General features: G+C 45.2%; 1 pseudogene; it reads left to right on the top strand.

Annotated features, from left to right (window-relative positions):
• Positions 1-5,842: 5,842 nt before the first annotated feature.
• LOC147338249 (uncharacterized) lies at positions 5,843-7,748 on the top strand (annotated as a pseudogene).
• Positions 7,749-19,339: the final 11,591 nt, after the last annotated feature.

The raw sequence follows: 19,339 nt of genomic DNA, 5'->3' as shown, positions 1-19,339 counted from the left end.
GGGCTCTAAGCTTCAAATGCTAAACAGGTTGCTATGTCAGCCAAGGATCTGGAGCCCCCTGCCGTTATTCGACGTCTTTTGTTAATTGTTAAAAAAAAATATGTCACTTTAAAGCATGTGTTATCTGTAGAAAAACTGCATGGGGTCCTTTTAAAATGAAATATTAATGATTTTCTCAAAGACTGTCACTTTTTTCTGTACTGTGCCTCTTCTACAGCTGCACAAGTCTGTGGTTTGTTCCCTCAAATGCGAACAGCCATATGTATAAACAAAAATAAGTGCAGACATCACAGCCAAACGCTAATTTTGTAAGACAGGATGCATGCCAGATGCAGTCTCCAAAGCTTAATGATGCAAAATATGTTCTGCAATTTTTTTGTAATCTTGAAGATCTGGGACATGCCGTGTTTACGGTGATTTCCACCTGAGGACTGGAACCTGAGAGAGAGAGAAAATAACGTCCTGCTCATTGTGAGCTCCTTATCGCAAGCACTCAGCAGTGTCATCCTCTAAAATTAGCTTGTGCTGTCTGAGCACTATCTGGTGTAGATAAAATAAGGAGGGGGGGATCAGTTATGCCGCATTATTAATCTTGAGATGTGGAGGGAAAGAAACAGAGAAAAAGAATGGAAAGGGTAAAGGATTGGTGTGTATGTGTGTGTGTTGGGGATAGGGTGTAAGGAAAGGACAAGATAACTTTCCTTTGAACTCCTTTTACAACCTGAAGTTCCTGGGGAAAAAAAGGAAAAGCATTTATCTAAATGAGGTTGCCACTCTCACCTGGCACAGCCACAGATATAGGTGGGTGGAGAGTCTGCCACTGACTTGAGGTAAAGAAAAGTCAAGGAGATAACTGTTCCCTCTAGGCTGGCGGGAAATCGCTGCAAAGAGAGACACACATATGTACCGAGCTGCATTCTATGACACAGTCACACCAATTGCCCAAAACATGACTGCCTCTTTTTTTTCCATTTATTTATTTATTTATTTTCTGCCCCACAGAGACTTTTTGGATGGCCCCACTGCACATAATCCCTTCTCTTCTTAGGTCGCCTCTACATTGCAGCTCTATATCTGTTCCCGAGGTCAAAATTCAATTAAACTACAGTATAAACGTCTCAGTTCAGTATAGTGTTTATTTTGCGATAAGCCACAGCCGTGAAAAGTTGATGTGTGGTTGTATTATACCTTGACTAATAGCTTTAGGTCTGAGAATCCAGTGTGGCTCTCTTTCTAACACTGCACCTCTTATATAAGGCATTTATATCATTTGATATTTTGGTCATTCAGTAAATAGCTACTTATCCAGAGCAGCTGTACAGGAAATGGCTTCAAATGAGGCTGACTCAACAGACACCTAAGAGCATATATCCACGCACAGTCAATTACTGATGCATATGCATTTGTCTTCCCACTGAAAAGCATTTGCATGTGTGGTTAGGGCAAAATAAACCTTGTGGGTTTTCTGACGAAGATACACAAACAGTAAGAATTTATATTTATGTATACACTGCGTATGTTTATGTGTGTGAAACTTAGAGTATCGTCTTTGCCAAAGAGGTGAATATTTCAAGGTTGTGAGCAATGTATAGAAGTGCCATTAAAAAAAAAACAGGAGAAATCGTGCATCTGGAAATCTGAGCATGCACAAAAGAAGAATGCCTGCATTACACTTCATTCACCAGTGATGAAAATGCAACCATGCTCTAGCAGGGTGGTCCAGGACAGAAGAGGTTTTTCAAGATACAGCTGTTATGAAAAATGAATGACTGTTTGCAACAAACACAGTAGCTCCTGAATCATTCATGGGTCATGTAATGGAAAAATATGACACAACGAATGACAAAGAGAACCCTTTACCCAACAAACATCCATGGAATAACAAGATTTGGGGAATAGATGTAAATATGTAGCGGCATATCCTTTGGTTCACAATGTTTTCGTACATGTCATAGGAAAATATTCATAGATATATATCCAGTAAAATGCTCCTCGTCTACGCATATCATCTTCTCTATAAGTCGTCACCCACTGTGAAATATCTTAAAATCCCAGGCTAAATGTGTAAAACAAAAATACGACACGTTAATATTTTGGGAATTGTGTCTCACAGACAGAGGAGATTGGAAAATGATGAAAAATGCAGTGTTAATGTTCTCTGTATAATTGGGATTGTGTTTTTCATCACACTATTATCAGTGCCAGTGTTGTTTATACTGTCACTAATAAACATAGATATACTATACCAGCGGTCCCCAACCTTTTTGGCGCCATGGACCGGTTTATGTCCGACAATATTTTCACGGACCGGCCTTTAAGGTGTCGCGGATAAAAACAACAAAATAAAACTAGTACCGGTACCGAAAAAAAGAAAATTTATTCATAACACACGTGAAAAGACCCAGGAAAACCGAGTTAACGATAAAAACGATAACAAAATAACGCTGAAAACCGATAAAAACCCTGAAAACCATACATTTCACACCTGAGCCTCAACTCTCGCGACCCGGCACCAAACGACTCACGGACCGGTACCGGTCCGAGGCCTGGGGGTTGGGGACCGCTGTACTATACTATAAAACTATATTCTTCACAAATAATCACACATGCTCTTCTCAGTGGCTTAGTTTGCTGGATCTGCTTTGTTGTTGTTATCGGTTGTTTGGTGGATCACCTAAATCCAAAAGGATTACTGCACTATATACGGTATTGCTGTTATATTTATCAAGTTTTTATACATTGTTCACATCATTTTCTTTTGTCTTTGAAGACAAAAGAAAATGAAAATACACATGATTGAACAGAAATAACATAGTCATCACATAGATAACTTTGCCTCTAACTTTCTCTAAAGCAAGTCAGTGAAATGGTTCAGTGCATAAACCTCAGCCAAAAAGAAATTGCTTTCTTGATCAGAAAGTGAAAGAATATAATTCAACTGACCAAAACCCTAAATGCAAGAGATTAGATCACCATAAAGATCTCAGCCTCAAAGAGATGAACACCACCCTGCCAACAGGAGGGCACAGAAAAGCCGGAGATCTGTCTAAATCTCTCTCTCAATTATCATAGTAAAAATGCTACAGGAGGATTCAAGGTCCTTCAATGATAAATGTGTCAGGATGGGAATAGCTCAAGTCACCACGGCCAATGAATGTGAGTTGAATTTTATGTGTGACATTGGTGTGGGAACATTCAGTAAGCGACTATCAAAGTCATGTGGGTACATTAAAGCAAGTGCGACTTCAAGTACAACACAGCCTCAGTTAAAGTGCAACAGGACAGAGTCAGACGTGGAATACCAGCTGATGTTTTTCTGTGTTCAATTTCTGGAGTGTGGGTTTTCTATTTCTGTAGTCAGACATATGTCACATTACATCATACTGAGCTATTTTCTGTGTGGCAACACAGCAGATGTTACATTTCAGAGAATCTACAAATAAACTCTCACAACATTTTTGCTATGAGGAAATTTAGCTGGAGTTTCTTTCCTGACACAAAATCCAGCCAAAAGAAAGAAAGAGAAGGCAATTTTTAAAATCCTGCCTCCAGAGGCAGTGCTACACAAATACAGCTATTTATTTGTGATGCAGAAATCCCCCAGCTGACAGCATGGACACCTTTTAAATGCATGGAATTCATCACACAGAAGTATTTAAACTCTTGTGCCACATTAGATCTCTGCAATGTATGGCAGTTCACGGTGCATGACAGATACCAGCTAAGTTTTCCTATTAGCATATTCATCATTAATTACATTTAGTGACATCATATCATTACAGGCAAACATAATTTTAGCAACCAGAGGTCTAATTACCCACTGTCATTGTGCGTGGTTGTTAAGATGAATGTTAACTTCAGCCTTGAGAAATTGCTGCTGAGGTTAATAAAAATGGGCCCCAACTTGCACTGTCAACCAGAGGCGGAGGCAGACATTTGATACACCCGGGGCTTAGCCCTAAAGGGTAGTATGATGCATGTGGGGTTGGGGGGGTGTTTAGAAATGACTGAAAGAGTAATAGGCTCTGTTTTGAGTTTTGTTCAAAAAAGAATGACTTCATATAGGGAAAACTATATATCACATATGCAGGACACCTTAAACTAGTTTTTTAAGGCAGAACAAAGTCAGGGCTGTATCAAGACACGAGGACTAAACCCCAATTCAACCAAACCCAGAACTGATCCAGAATTAAAACAGGACTACAACAGTTCAAAATCAGGACTACTTGGGATTTAACCAAGACAGAGTCAGAACTAGATGATAGTAGCACTAAAAATCACCATAGACCTGCACTACACTTATTTTTTAATTCTACCAAAGTACAATATTTAGATTGAGAAAAGTTTATATAATTATTTTGCCTTGTTGTGCAAACAAGCCTGCAGAACTTAATAAATATAGAATTTGAAAAATAACAAACCTAAAAACAATTCATTGTAACATCAAATCAGACTAAATGTTTATTTTTTTTAGGTTGATAAATATAAAAAAACATATTTGTTAACTTTAAGAGTAAAGAGAGAAACTATCTGTATTTCTTAATTGACAATGGCACCAAATTGTATTCAAAATTGAGCCACACAATTCTTTTCCTGGTGTTTTGGTTGATATCTCTTGATTTTCCCATTTCAAAGAAACAGGCTCTGTGTTTTGCCTTATATGCATCCACAGCTGTGCCACCAATTTACTCACATGGACTCTACTAACCTATCAGAAACTTCTTCAGCTCAGAATGGAATCGTCTGGCGTTTTCTTATTAATTAACAATAACCTTAGTGTACATGTACTCCTAAATTTGATCAAAGTGATAAAAAAATAGACAGCTCTCTCTCTTTATTCTGAGATATAACTAATTCAAAAGATGTTTCAATATTTATTTATCCAAAACAAAACAAGTTTACTCTAAATTGATGTTGTACAGTAAAAAAAAAGTTCTTGTGTTTTCCATAAAGTGTATGTAAATATCTGGTTTAAATATAATGCTGTGTATTGAAATTCCTCTTGTTTTGCATAAAAATATACTGAACAACATACAAAGCATAATATATAAAATAACATCTACCTGAGTTTTTTCTTTGAAAGAAGCTCGTTATGTCCATTCTTGTGTATCAGTGCATTACTGAAACTGAGTTATTTAGCCCTGGAGGGAAACAACTGAAAATATGAAATAAACACACATGTAAGCTAAGACTCTCTAAAGCAGGGGTAGGCGACTCCAGGCCCCAAGTGTCACGGACCCGGTTCCGGGGACTCGGGGTTCGTGAACAGTGTGGACCTTTATTGTTATTAGTGTATTGGATGTATGTTTGCTGCACTGTGTTCTTGTGTTCAATGCTGGTGTGTGTATGTGTGTGAGGCTGGAGGATGAAGGACAGCCACCTGCAGGCCTGATGGGTGTGGCCCTGCCAGCTAGCTTACCACACACCTGCTTCTGATCAGGATCGTCGGGGGAGCTACTTAACAGAGCGATGGAGCTTCCTCCGGCGCAGGATCGTTGAGTTAGACTCCATGTCAGTGTTTGTAGTGCTGGTCAGTGTATGCCTGCTGGAGTTGGTGCCATAACGGCTGTGTCTGTGTTTTTTCCTCAGGAGAGTGGAACACAGGACTGCAAGACACACGGGGTGTGTGAAGGCACAGGGGCAGAGAGCACGGGATACCAGCACTTGGGAGAAGACACGTCACGGGAGTCGAGGGAGCACTTTTGGAGATTCAATGTGTGGTGTACATTTACCTCACTGTAAATAAACCCACTGTTCATTTCATTAAGTCCAGCGTTTGGGTCCTTTCTCCAACATCCCCCACGGTCTGCCCCCCAGACCGTGACAGAACGATCCTGCCATTATGGGCCCAGCGGACTCAAGGACCGTCTCACAGGAGGAATTGCTCGCCCAGCTCTGGAAATACTGTCGGAGCATTATCCAGGCGGCAGATCCACATCAGAGACACTTACAGGTCGTATTTTTTGATTCCTTCTTATCATCAATCACCTCATCTGTGAGCTTTTTGGACATTAAGAGACTAATTTCGATTATAACCACGCTGAGGGAAAGTTCCTGTTTTGAGCTGTTTGGTTTGGGCTGTCCGGGCGAGGAGGATATGGCAACCTCCCTGGGAGCCCTTGCTGCCTATTTCTTTTTTCATAGGCTGATAGCCTCCCCGCCGTCGCTTGCAGCTCGCTTGTTGGACCCTCCATTGCGGGGGAAACGTTTCACACGCCCTCTGCACCTCACCCCATCTCCACTCACCTCTGCGGCACCTGCTGAGTCAGCAGACCAAGGACCGGCAGCTCAAAATCACACAGCTGCTCTCCTGTCCGGCCGGCTGGTGGAACCTCAGCCTGATACGCTGGCCCCGGCATCGTTACAGAAGCGACGCTTGCGCCGCCGGCGTGCCTCACCGCAGTCAGACTCTAAAACTTTCCAACAGCCGGCTGTGGTGAGTCATATGGACAATTCTTCGTCACTCACCTCTACCGTTTACTCTGGGGCTATGTTTATACGGCCAGCTGCCCAGCCGGTAGCCAAAGCGCAGCCAGCGGCCCAGCTGGTCGCCGTACCACAGCCAATCGCCCAGCTAGTAAGTCGGCCGTCACCTGCTGAATCATTCCCCGCGACATCTACCTCGCTGCCTACCGTTTCATCCCGTTCACCATCTACACCACCCGCTGCTTCACCATCTGCAGCTGTAACACCGTCGTCATCTCATCCGCATGCAGTCACCCCTCAGCCATCTTCTCCACCAGCGGCAGCCTCCATTCCACTACCCACTCCAGCAGCCCTGTCCGGAGGGGGCGACCTCACACGCGTCCAACGCCTGATGGACTGGGTAACTCACACCACCAACGCAAGGGCAAGAGTGGTGGGGTTAAATGCCATCGAGGCAATCCTGGAGGGAAGTCCCTACCTCGGCCAGCTTAAGGAAGTTTCCGCCTTCCTTCGCACCCTGCATGAAGCCCGGGGGGTAGTGCAAGCTCGGGAAACTCCAGACTTTGTCCAGCAGCAGCGGCTCGGCGAGCGGGAGCTCAGCATGCCCGAGCAGGAGCTCAGCGAGCGGGAGGAGCCCGCGTCGCCAGCTGTGGAACTCGGCGAGCTGCTCGGCGAGCCGGAGCAGCTCGGCGAGCCGGAGCAGCTCGGCGAGCTAATGCTGGAGGAGCTCAGCGAGCCGGAGGAGCTCGGCGAGCTAATGCTGGAGGAGCTCAGCGAGCCGGAGGAGCACTGTGAGCCGGAGGAGCTCAGCGGGCTAATGCCGGAGGAGCTCAGCGAGCCGGAGGAGCACTGTGAGCCGGAGGAGCTCAGCGGGCTAATGCTGGAGGAGCTCAGCGAGCTATTGCCGGAGGAGCTCGGCGAGCCGGAGGAGCACTGTGAGCCGGAGCAGCCCAGCGAGCTAATGCCGGAGGAGCTCGGCGAGCCGGAGGAGCACTGTGAGCCGGAGCAGCCCAGCGAGCTAATGCCGGAGGAGCTCGGCGAGCCGGAGGAGCACTGTGAGCCGGAGCAGCCCAGCGAGCCACCCACTGAGAAGCCCGCACCGCTGCTGGCGGACCTCAACGAGCCGGAGGGACCGGCGTTGCCAGCAGAGGAGCTCAGCGAGCTTGGTGAGCCCGCGCTGCCACCGGAGGAGCTCGGAGGTCCGGAGGGATCCGCTGAGCCAGAGCTGGAGGTCTGCGTGCCGGAGGGGCCGCCACGTCCTGCAGCCCGGCCGCCACGTCCTGCAGCCCGGCCGCCACGTCGGGAATCGTGGGTGGTGCTGAGGCGGGAGCAGCAACACCTGAACTTTTTTGCCGCCACTGCCTAACCCGCAGTGGGTCCCGCTTGTTTTGCCGTCCTGCAGATCGGCCGCCAGAACTGTTTGCTGCCACTGGACCGGGGGATTGGACTGTTGACCTGTGTTTTTCTTTTGTTGCTTTGTGGTGGCTGTTTAGCGGAGTGGTTTTGGGGCCCTCCGTCCTGGACCCCCCGCCACCCGCCCTGGGTTGGTTGTTCTGTGGTTTTGTTTTGGGGTCGTCGGGAGTCGACCCTTAGAGGGGGGGTACTGTCACGGACCCGGTTCCGGGGACTCGGGGTTCGTGAACAGTGTGGACCTTTATTGTTATTAGTGTATTGGATGTATGTTTGCTGCACTGTGTTCTTGTGTTCAATGCTGGTGTGTGTATGTGTGTGAGGCTGGAGGATGAAGGACAGCCACCTGCAGGCCTGATGGGTGTGGCCCTGCCAGCTGCTGGTCACGCCTAGCTTACCACACACCTGCTTCTGATCAGGATCGTCGGGGGAGCTACTTAACAGAGCGATGGAGCTTCCTCCGGCGCAGGATCGTTGAGTTAGACTCCATGTCAGTGTTTGTAGTGCTGGTCAGTGTATGCCTGCTGGAGTTGGTGCCATAACGGCTGTGTCTGTGTTTTTTCCTCAGGAGAGTGGAACACAGGACTGCAAGACACACGGGGTGTGTGAAGGCACAGGGGCAGAGAGCACGGGATACCAGCACTTGGGAGAAGACACGTCACGGGAGTCGAGGGAGCACTTTTGGAGATTCAATGTGTGGTGTACATTTACCTCACTGTAAATAAACCCACTGTTCATTTCATTAAGTCCAGCGTTTGGGTCCTTTCTCCAACATCCCCCACGGTCTGCCCCCCAGACCGTGACACCGAGTGCCGGTGTCCTGCAGGTTTTAAATGTGTCCTTGATTCAAATTGCTAAATTACCTCCTCAACATGTCTTGAAGTTCTCCAGAGGACTGGTAACGAACTAATCATTTGATCCAGTTGTGTTGGCCCAGGGTAAGAGCTAAAACCTGCAGGACACCGGCACTCGAGGCCTGGAGTTGCCTACCCCTGCTCTAAAGAAACAGCATTGTTGTTGTTCGGCTTTTCATTTTGCCTTTTGTTGATTCTCTTGAAGAACGAGTAACGTAATATGGGTCAAGTGATCAGTTTGACATCAATCTTTTGTGATACATCGTCATATTTACATGATTTGTACAGTACGAATGATTTTCTTTGGTACCTGGTCGAACTTCAGTTCTCCTCTGTCTGCCTCGCTGCGTTTCTCCAACAGCGCACTTGCAGGCAGCAGCTGCCCCGCCCCCTCGCTCAGTCACTTAGTGTCTGAGCTCGGATCATACCAATATTAGGGGGGATTTACGCACAGTCGTAACAGAGAGTTTTCACCAAGCAAGCCAAACTGCATAATTACAAACCACATGAGATTGTTCAGTCCACTCATTGGCCAGAGGTGTCTGGGGTCAAAGCAACAAAAGTAAATGTAGAAAAAAAGTACTCTGTTCTGGACCAATGGAGATCATTGAGAATTTAAGTTCATTTTTAGGGCTAGCTGCTAGCCCGCACAGACCTTTGTACATCTATAAGCTTTCCACATTGAGAGTTGGAGAATAGCATACATAGCTACGCAATGTTCTTTTAGCTCCAAGTTGTAACGTGCAGGTGGTAGTTAGTTCGGATCACATTTATTTAAATGAACTCCTCTGGTGTTCATTTGAAACCGTACCTCCTCCAACGCGTTTCCGTGAAGTTGTTTAGATCTACACACAAGTGCAATTAATGTGTTCATACCTGCACAAATGAACTGCACCAACTGGGAAAAGGAACTAGGGTTCAATTTAAATGGACTAAAAACAGCAGTTGCAAAAACACCCTTAAAATATCTGTGCATTAAATAAGTAGTTTAACCCTAGAACAATTAACTTACCAAGGACCAAACCAAGGAGAAACAGACCAGGTCTCACAGTGTTATATTGGTACACAAAGTCAGGATAACAATTCCTGTATTAAAGATAAACCACCAAGGATATTTTGGCAAACAGACTGGAGAAACAGGGATTAAACCACCAACTTTTAACTAGAAGATAACCTGTTCTAGCCACAGCTACGATCTCACAATACTCCTTTGATCCTTGAGACCTTCACTTAAGACCCACATTTTAATTTATGCTTATTTCCTTTGTGCTTTTGTTTTTATTTAAATAATTAACAAACTAAAGCATTAAAATTACCTACTTAGTAATGTATAGTATGTATAGTGATGAAAATCTTGTCACATAATATCTAACTATGCTACTTCCACTGTCACGCTGCTCTGATTTCATTTGAGATGCATTTTGGTCGCTGATAAAATATTGGTATATTTCATAACAGCATCTTTCACGCATCCGCAAACACACATTCAGACACGTGATAAAGGAAGAGTCTGAACCTGCACACCTGCAGTGAGTATGGTTTGTATTCACTTGTCCCTTTTTACAGAAGTGTCACTGCAAATCATTGCAAACTTGTTCAGACCAGTCATCTTTATTTTGTCATGAAACATGTCTTTCATGACCGTAGCGGTCTATTTCATGTGATAAAGCCCAAATCCATAGGTCACTTCATGGCTTAATGACCCTGAACACAATGTTCATCATGGCCATTGCAAAGGTGGGTAGAACTTTCACAAGTATGGCCTTCTATTTGTTGAGTGAAGTTCTAAACTTCACTCAACTTAGGGCGACTGTGGCTCAGGGGGTTGGGAAGCGTATCTGTAACCGGAAGGTCACCGGTTCGATCCCTGGGCTCTGTCCTGGTCGTTGTGTCCTTGGGCAAGACACTTTACCCTACCGCCTACTGGTGTTGGCCAGAGGGGCCGATGGCGCGATATGGCAGCCTCGCTTCTGTCAGTCTGCCCCAGGGCAGCTGTGGCTACAACTGTAGCTTGCCTCCACCAGTGTGTGAATGCGAGAGTGAATGAATAGTGGCATTGTAAAGCGCTTTGGGTGCCTTGAAAAGCGCTATATAAATCCAATCCATTATTATTATTATTATTATAAACTTGTAGACCCAAAACCAAGGTGATTTGAAGCTGTTCTCACACCTTTCTCTGGTGGTTTGACACATTTCTCCCTCCAATTTGTTACATTTCAACATTCGTTATACATATATAACGAATGTTTTTATATATATATATAAAACACCCAGCACGCCCCTGCGGGCGGTTTTATCCTTCAAGCTCGGGTCCTCCACCAGAGGCCTGGGAGCTTGAGGGTCCTGCGCAGTATCTTAGCTGTTCCCAGGACTGCGCTCTTCTGGACAGAGATCTCCGCTGTTGTTCCCGGGATCTGCTGGAGCCACTCGCCTAGCTTGGGAGTCACCGCACCTAGTGCTCCGATTACCACGGGGACCACCGTTACCTTCACCCTCCACATCCTCTCGAGCTCTTCTCTGAGCCCTTGGTATTTCTCCAGCTTCTCGTGTTCCTTCTTCCTGATGTTGCTGTCATTCGGGACCGCTACATCGATCACTACGGCTGTCTTCTTCTGTTTGTCTACCACCACTATGTCCGGTTGGTTAGCCACCACCATTTTGTCCGTCTGTATCTGGAAGTCCCACAGGATCTTAGCTCGGTCATTCTCCACCACCCTTGGGGGCATCTCCCATTTTGACCTTGGGACTTCCAGGTTATACTCGGCACAGATGTTCCTGTACACTATGCCGGCCACTTGGTTATGGCGTTCCATGTATGCCTTGCCTGCTAGCATCTTACACCCTGCTGTTATGTGCTGGATTGTCTCTGGGGCATCTTTACACAGCCTGCACCTGGGGTCTTGCCTGGTGTGATTGACCCCAGCCTCTATGGATCTTGTACTCAGAGCTTGTTCTTGTGCTGCCATGATTAGTGCCTCTGTGCTGTCTTTCAGTCCAGCTTTGTCCAGCCACTGGTAGGATTTCTGGATATCAGCCACCTCCTCTATCTGCCGGTGGTACATACCGTGCAGGGGCCTGTCCTTCCATGATGGTTCCTCGTCTCCCTCCTCTTTCTTGGGTTTCTGCTGCCTGAGGTATTCACTGAGCACTCGGTCAGTTGGGGCCGTCTTCCCAATGTATTCTTGGATGTTCCTTGTCTCATCCTGGACTGTGGTGCTGTTACACCCCGGCCTAGGCAACCGGCGTGCAACGTATGAAAATAAAAATAAGAAAAAAAACACACGAGAAAAAAACTACAGCTCTCCACCAAAATCCCAAAACTAAAGTATCGACAAATCTATTTACAACACGGGGGAGATCGCAACCATGACCAACTGACACACAGGGCTTAAATACATAGAAGGAGCAATCAGGGAATGGACCACAGGAGGGAAACACAGCTGGGGCAAATTAGACCTGACGAGACAAGGAAACGTAAACTGAACACACTAAGATAACAACAGACCTTCAAAGTAAAACAGGAAACACATGACAGTCACGCAAAAACAAAACACTGACAACACCGAAACGTAACATTTCCCCCCACCCAAAAATCAAACATGTAACCCCAAGTGAAATGTTTGATCAAAAGCGGATGAAGGCTGGTGGAGGCTGGAGCGGTCCCATGAACCCCCAGCAAACGACGAAGGCTGGAGCGGTCCCCCGGACCCTCCAGCGAAGACGGATGAAGTCTGGAGCGGTCCCACGGACCCTCCAGCGAAGGCAGACGAAGGCTGGAGCGGTGCCTCGGACCCTCCAGCGAAGACAAACGAAGACTGAAGCGGTGCCTCGGACCCTCCAGCGAAGGCAGACGAAGGCTGGAGCGGTGCCTCGGACCCTCCAGCGAAGGCGGACGAAGGCTGAAGCAGTCCCTCCAACGGACCCTCCAGCGAAGACGGACGAAGGCTGATGAAGGCTGGAGCGGTCCCACTGACCCTCCAGCAGACGACGAAGGCTGGAGCGGTCCCTCGGACCCTCCAGCGAAGGCGGATGAAGGCTGGAGCGGTCCCTCGGACCCTCCAGCAAAGACAAACGAAGGCTGACGAAGGCTGGAGCGGTCCCACTGACCCTCCAGCAGACGAAGGCCGGAGCGGTCCCTCGGACCCTCCAGCGAAGGCAGATGAAGGCTGGAGTGGTCCCTCGGACCCTCCAGCGAAGGCGAATGAAGGCTGGAGCGGTCCCACGGACCCTCCAGCGAAGGCAATCCCGGACGAGTCCCCATATGTTACACCCCGGCCTAGGCAACCGGCGTGCAACGTATGAAAATAAAAATAAGAAAAAAAACACACGAGAAAAAAACTACAGCTCTCCACCAAAATCCCAAAACTAAAGTATCGACAAATCTATTTACAACACGGGGGAGATCGCAACCATGACCAACTGACACACAGGGCTTAAATACATAGAAGGAGCAATCAGGGAATGGACCACAGGAGGGAAACACAGCTGGGGCAAATTAGACCTGACGAGACAAGGAAACGTAAACTGAACACACTAAGATAACAACAGACCTTCAAAGTAGAACAGGAAACACATGACAGTCACGCAAAAACAAAACACTGACAACACCGAAACGTAACAGGTGCTGACACTCACCAGTCCCCGGCCCCCTTCCTTCTGCTTAGCGTACAGCCTCAGGGTGCTGGACTGCAGGTGAAACCCTCCATGCATGGTAAGGAGCTTTCTTGTCTTTATGTCAGTGGCTTCTATCTCCTCCTTTGGCCAGCCTATTACCCCAGCAGGGTACCTGATCACGGGCAGGGCGTACGTGTTGATGGCGCGGATCTTGTTCTTACCATTCAGCTGACTCCTCAGGACTTGCCTGACCCTCTGCAGGTACTTGGTGGTTGCAGCTTTTCTAGCGGCCTCTTCATGGTTCCCATTCGCCTGCGGGATCCCCAGGTACTTGTAACTGTCCTCTATGTCTGCAAGATTGCCTTCTGGTAGTTCAATCCCCTCAGTTCTGACTACCTTCCCTCTCTTTGTTACCATCCGACTACACTTCTCCAGTCCGAATCGATGTCTCGTTCACTCTTGGCATACAGCTTGATGTCATCCATGTACAGGAGGTGGCTGACAACTGCTCCGTTCCGTAGTCGGTATCCGTAGCCAGTCATGTTAATGATCTCACTGAGGGGGTTCAGGCCTATGCAGAACAGCAGTGGGGACAGAGCATCTCCTTGGTAGATCCCGCACTTGATGGTGACTTGTGCTATGGGCTTGGAGTTGGCCTCTAGTGTTGTGCGCCACATCCCCATTGAGTTCCTGATGAAGGCTCTTAGGGTCCCATTGATCTTGTACAATTCTAGGCATTCCAGTATCCAGCTGTGGGGCATTGAGTCATAGGCCTTCTTGTAATCAATCCAGGCAGTGCACAGGTTGGTCAGTCTGGTCTTGCAGTCTCGGCTGATTGTTCTGTCTACCAGTAGCTGGTGTTTTGCGCCTCTGGTATTCTTGCCAATTCCTTTCTGTGTCCCGCTCATGTATTGACCCATGTGCCTGTTCATCTTAGCCGATATGATGCCTGACAGGAGCTTCCATGTAGTACTGAGGCAGGTTATTGGTCGGTAGTTGGAGGGGACCGGTCCCTTCTTGGGGTCCTTGGGGATCAGGACCGTCCGACCTTCGGTTAGCAGCTGGTTCATTTGTGCTGCCAGACGCTCGTGGAGTGCAGTCAGCTTCTTTAGCCAGTAGGCGTGAACCATGTCGGGCCCTGGTGCTGTCCAATTCTTCATACTGGAGACCCTTTCTTGGATATCTGCCACTGTGATGGTTACTGGACCCTGTTCAGGGAGGTCGCTATGATCTGCCCTCAGATCCACTAGCCACTGAGCATTGCCGTTATGGGTTGCGTCCTTCTCCCATATGCTCTTCCAGTATTGCTCCGTCTCCAGCCTTGGTGGTGCTGTTCTCTTATTATTGTTCCCTTGCCACTGAGAGTACACCTTTGCTGGTTCTGTGGAGAACAGCTGGTTTATTCTCCTGCCTTCTATCTCTCTGGTGTACCTCCTCAAGCGGCTGGCCAAGGCTGTGAGTCTTTGCTTGTCAGTTTCCAAGGCCTCAGGTATGGACAGCTTGCTGTATTTCTTATGCACCTTCTTTGTCGCACCTTTCTGCTACTCCGTTAGTTGGCTAACCTCCCTCCGTGCTACTTTGATCTTGCCCTCTAGCCTCCTTCTCCATGGAGGGTACTGCCCCTTGTGGCTGTTCAACTTGTAGCCAAGCATCTAAGCTAAGCGTGGGCTTTCACATCTACTGCTGCAGAAAAAAAAATTATGCAGCTGTATCATGTTGGACTTTGTTTATATCTCATTTCAAGTCCAAGGTGGCTTATTCCTTTTAGTAGCAGTCGGAGAAAATCAATAGGTAGAATAATGATGCTGTTGTCTGTACTGCCTCCACGCCTTTATGTTCACTGTCATCAATTTAAGCAGACTTTAGACCTCAAACCGGGTTTTTATTCATTTTCACTTATTTATTTGCAACCACTGCTGGTATATGGGGACATGTGCGTAGTATGTGGGCTGTAAGTATGTGTGCGTGTGAGCTGGAAGAAGCAAAAACATGAAGGAGACACTATTAGAAAATTAGAGAGGAGGAGGAAAAGAGAGAGGAGGTGTGAGTGAGAGAGGTGGCAAGAGATCAGAGAAGAAGGTAAGCGTCTTTTGAGGTGAGATTTTCTGACAGGACTGCTCAGCATGCTACACAACTACAAGCGGGAACAAAATTCAAGATGGCTTTGGTTGAAGAGGTAGGCTAGTGGTCCTCTTGCTCACCACCCTGCATAATGATGGGAAAAGAGGAAATGTTCTTACTCTGAGCCGGAGATAAAAGGATTTGTAAGGGTATGTAAGTACAGAAGAGGAGTCGAGAGAGCAATCAATAATTAATTTACTTTCAACAGTCAAGGGCAATTAACACGCTTTTTTGCCCATTACCCGCCTAAAAGGGCCGACGCTGTGGCTCTAGCCCCTAATCTCGCTGACCATTGTCACAATCGAGGATTACACAGCTAACAAATCGATGTACACACATTGGAAATCACAGGCACTTCCCTAAATGCTGGAGATTTGGATTAGAGGCAGTTTTGTATACTTACAAATATAGACCATGCCAGATTTGTTGCATTAACCTTTGTCCCGAAGAAGAGAGCGAGCGGGTTTTTGTTTGTTTCGCAAACAATATCACGCCCCAGTTATCCGTCACAAAAAAGCAAATGCCTCAAATGAAGTGGCATATCAGTATCTGATTTAACCTAACATATTTCGAGCAGAAAAGGATGAGTCAATACAGCGTGACCAAATATCCAGCACTGTACAAAAACTTGGAGCCATCTTTAAACTGTTCTAGTAAAAGTGGTAATAAGTGCAGATCTATATATCGACCAGTACATCTGTACAAGTATATAAGGCAAAAACAAAGGTTGTACACTTCTAATAAACTTAAAAGTCATACATTTGTTATGACCACCTTTATTCTACAACAGAGTCTGAACTCGCTTTGCCTAGCTTTCTTGTAATTCCTTTAATTAGTCTTTGGGAATAGTTGTCTGGGCTTCTTGAAGCACATTCCAAGGCTTTTCTTTGGATGTTGGCTGCCTGACAAGATCCCCAACACCACTGACTGAAATACAAACCATGACAGAGCCACCACTGTGCAGATGGCTGGAGGCTCTCACTGATGTACCTCCTCCATCTGACTTCCTCCATACAAACTAACCACAATTTGAACAAATTTCAAATTTGGATTCATCACTTCAGAAGACCTTTTGCATCTAATTTCCAGCCCAGTTCTTGTGTAACTTGGCATATCTCAGCCCTTTTGCCTGTTTTCTTCCCTAAGAACCGCTTCTTGACAGCCACCTTTCCACTGAGACCATTTCTTCAGTGAACAGTAGATGGATCAAGGGCCAGATGCATCTCTCAGCTCCTGTGTCACATCTTCACTGGACTGTTTGAAATGTTTTTCAGATACTGTTCATTTGCTGTTGATAGTTTTTTTTGTTAATCCTGCCACTGCTTTTTTTCTCCTCAAAATCATTGTACGCCATGCTGAGATATACCAAGTTTATTGGGAATCACCCTGTTGGTGCAAAAATAGCATTTATACTTTAGGTTTTTCTAGATTCAGCTAAAGAAATGGGAACAAGTGATGTGTTTTTGTGACAGTGGCTCAACAAACAAAAATACATTGCTTTGAAACCATCAGGTACAAGAACTACACGGAAAATAAGTGGCAAAAGCATGTCCAAAGGAATATATATATTATATATGTTCCTGTTTTTTAAACAGGCACTATGAGTGCTTTGAAAGTGTTTCAGTTATGTCCCAAATATTAGTGATATGTTATCCTCATCACAAGCTCTTGCAACCAGTGAATGATTTCCCAGATCTCCAATCCACTCACTCCACTGCGTTCATCAGCATTTCTTATAGGGAATATGTTGCCAGGGAAACACCATTTAGCCACGATGAGCTGACCGCAGAGTCGGGATCAAACTCTGCATAAGAAGCAGCAGCTCATCCTGCCACGATATTACCTGATGTAAATGTGTTGCAGATAAAAAGAAAGAAAGAAAGAAAAACTAGGTCATAAAACCAAACCTGTCCACAGAAGGAAGCTAAGAGATGGATGATACCCAAAGCTTTGGGGAACGAATTTAACATAGATTTGATTCTGGAGTTGTGACACTAGTGATTACTGCTGAAGCTCATTTAGCTAAATAACTGCCAAACTGAATATATGTACAGAAACTGACGAAAGGGAATAAGTGCTTTTTTAAAAAGAGCTAGTTGCCTGCTGTGTTACACACAAACACATTACTGTTTCACCAACTGGGTCAGTGCATAAAACTGCCCGAAGCAGGTAGGAGTTTGTTGTTTCGCTCAAGGTCAAATCAGCATGGATGGGAGCATTGCTTATGATGTGGAAAAGACTTTGTTTACTTTTCCTGTATAATAAAGACCTGAGGATTATTTTCCCTAACTACTTTTTATCCATTTTACATAGGTTAATTCCTTCCCTCGGAGACTCTAATCAGTAGTGTTACTGCTTATTACTGGGTTTTGCACAGTGAAAGAGTTTTCCAGCAGACATACAAAAATCAGTGCTATCACATTTCAACACAGTTTATAATTTTCAAGAAGAAAATACAAAGCAAGACAAAAACCAACTGAATGGATTAAAAAAAAAGAAGTTCTGGTGAACCAAATTTGGTGATCTGAATAGAAAATTAAAGTTGATTCCTAAAATTAAGGATGATTTGCGATTCTTTTGAAATGATTAAAATCTTCAAGAAAGGGTTCAGAGGCTTAATAAAAGAGCCTTTGATTAGTCAGAATCCATGTTTTCTGACTGCTGGTGTTTTCAAGGGTGACTCATAGTATTTTTCACTTCACTCTTCACAAGTACCGGTAAGTGATTTTTATTTCTCTTTATTTCTCTGCGGCATGATGTTTGTCAGCAGCCTGCTGATTCTGGTGCTGCTTTTTTGTTCAGGGCACGAATGCAATTTAAATCAATACAACAACACCTGGTGAAGCAGTGGTAACAGAACTAGTCCTCTGACCAAAAAAGGAATTGTTCATTTATAATTTCAGGTATGGGGTATAAGAATGAAAGCCTTAAATATTTATTTGGATTTTTGTGGATCCAGAAGGAAGTCATCAGGGTACATAGTTTCAGATCAGTAATATATTTACTTCACATTACATTGTATTGCATTGTAAATGTTTTGCCATCTCCATTTTTTTTTTTTTTACCATTTTTAGTGTATTTCCATTGTTCAAATTGGATTTTCATGTCAGTTTGAGTTCAAGAAATTCATAAAAAGCTAACGTTCACTTTGTTTGCTTTGCTTATTGGCATATAAGCTATTGTCTGCATGCAGATTACATCAACTGTAGCTGCTAAGGACAATCATACTGTATTCTAGCACTGCAAGTCAGTGAACTGCTAAATAAATTAGCTTACTGTGGCTGTTCACTTCATTGAGTAATGCCATTTTGCAGGCACAGATACACATGATCTATCCTTCTGCTGAAGGGTCCAGGCAGCTTATTATTAACATTAGTGTTAGCCATTTTGCAGTCTGTTCACAGAAAAGGCTGAGAAATATGTGACAGAACGTGACATTTTTTTCCCTTGTTCTAACACATTAGGGTTACGTCTAAAAATATTCAGACTCTGTGATCAGCTGCTGATTCACTGTTGTTACACGAAGAATAATGAAACTACTGTGGCAGACATTTTTGCTTTGGAAACAATCAAGTGGTACAATGATCAGTATTTGAATGAAAATGGATCATTTGAATAATCCTGGTTGTACTTCCACAAGTTGATTTGTGTTTGGGTAGTAAAATAGCTTCTCTATACTTGGAAACAGATCTGTTTGAAGCAGTTATGAGCGAAACTAGTTTGTGCTGGTGTTAGCCCCACAGCCTTTCTCTTTGCAACAATTTAAGATATATAGAAATTATTCATATTACAGCTTTAAAAAACGTTTATTCTGAATTAATTAAGGGCAATGGATGAAACACAGAATGTAGAAGCACTGTTCACAGGTATAGCAAACAGACACATATACATTTACCTTCGTGTGACGTAATGTG

The sequence above is a fragment of the Aulonocara sp. 'chitande type north' Nkhata Bay genome, linkage group LG2 (assembly GCF_057382095.1).
Source record: "Aulonocara sp. 'chitande type north' Nkhata Bay isolate Kocher_YH1m ecotype deep benthic linkage group LG2, A_spYH_male_GT1.1, whole genome shotgun sequence".
Lineage (NCBI taxonomy): Eukaryota > Metazoa > Chordata > Actinopteri > Cichliformes > Cichlidae > Aulonocara > Aulonocara sp. 'chitande type north' Nkhata Bay.
The sequence above is the reverse complement of the archived record's forward strand: the minus strand, read 5'-3'. Positions and strand labels throughout refer to the sequence as shown.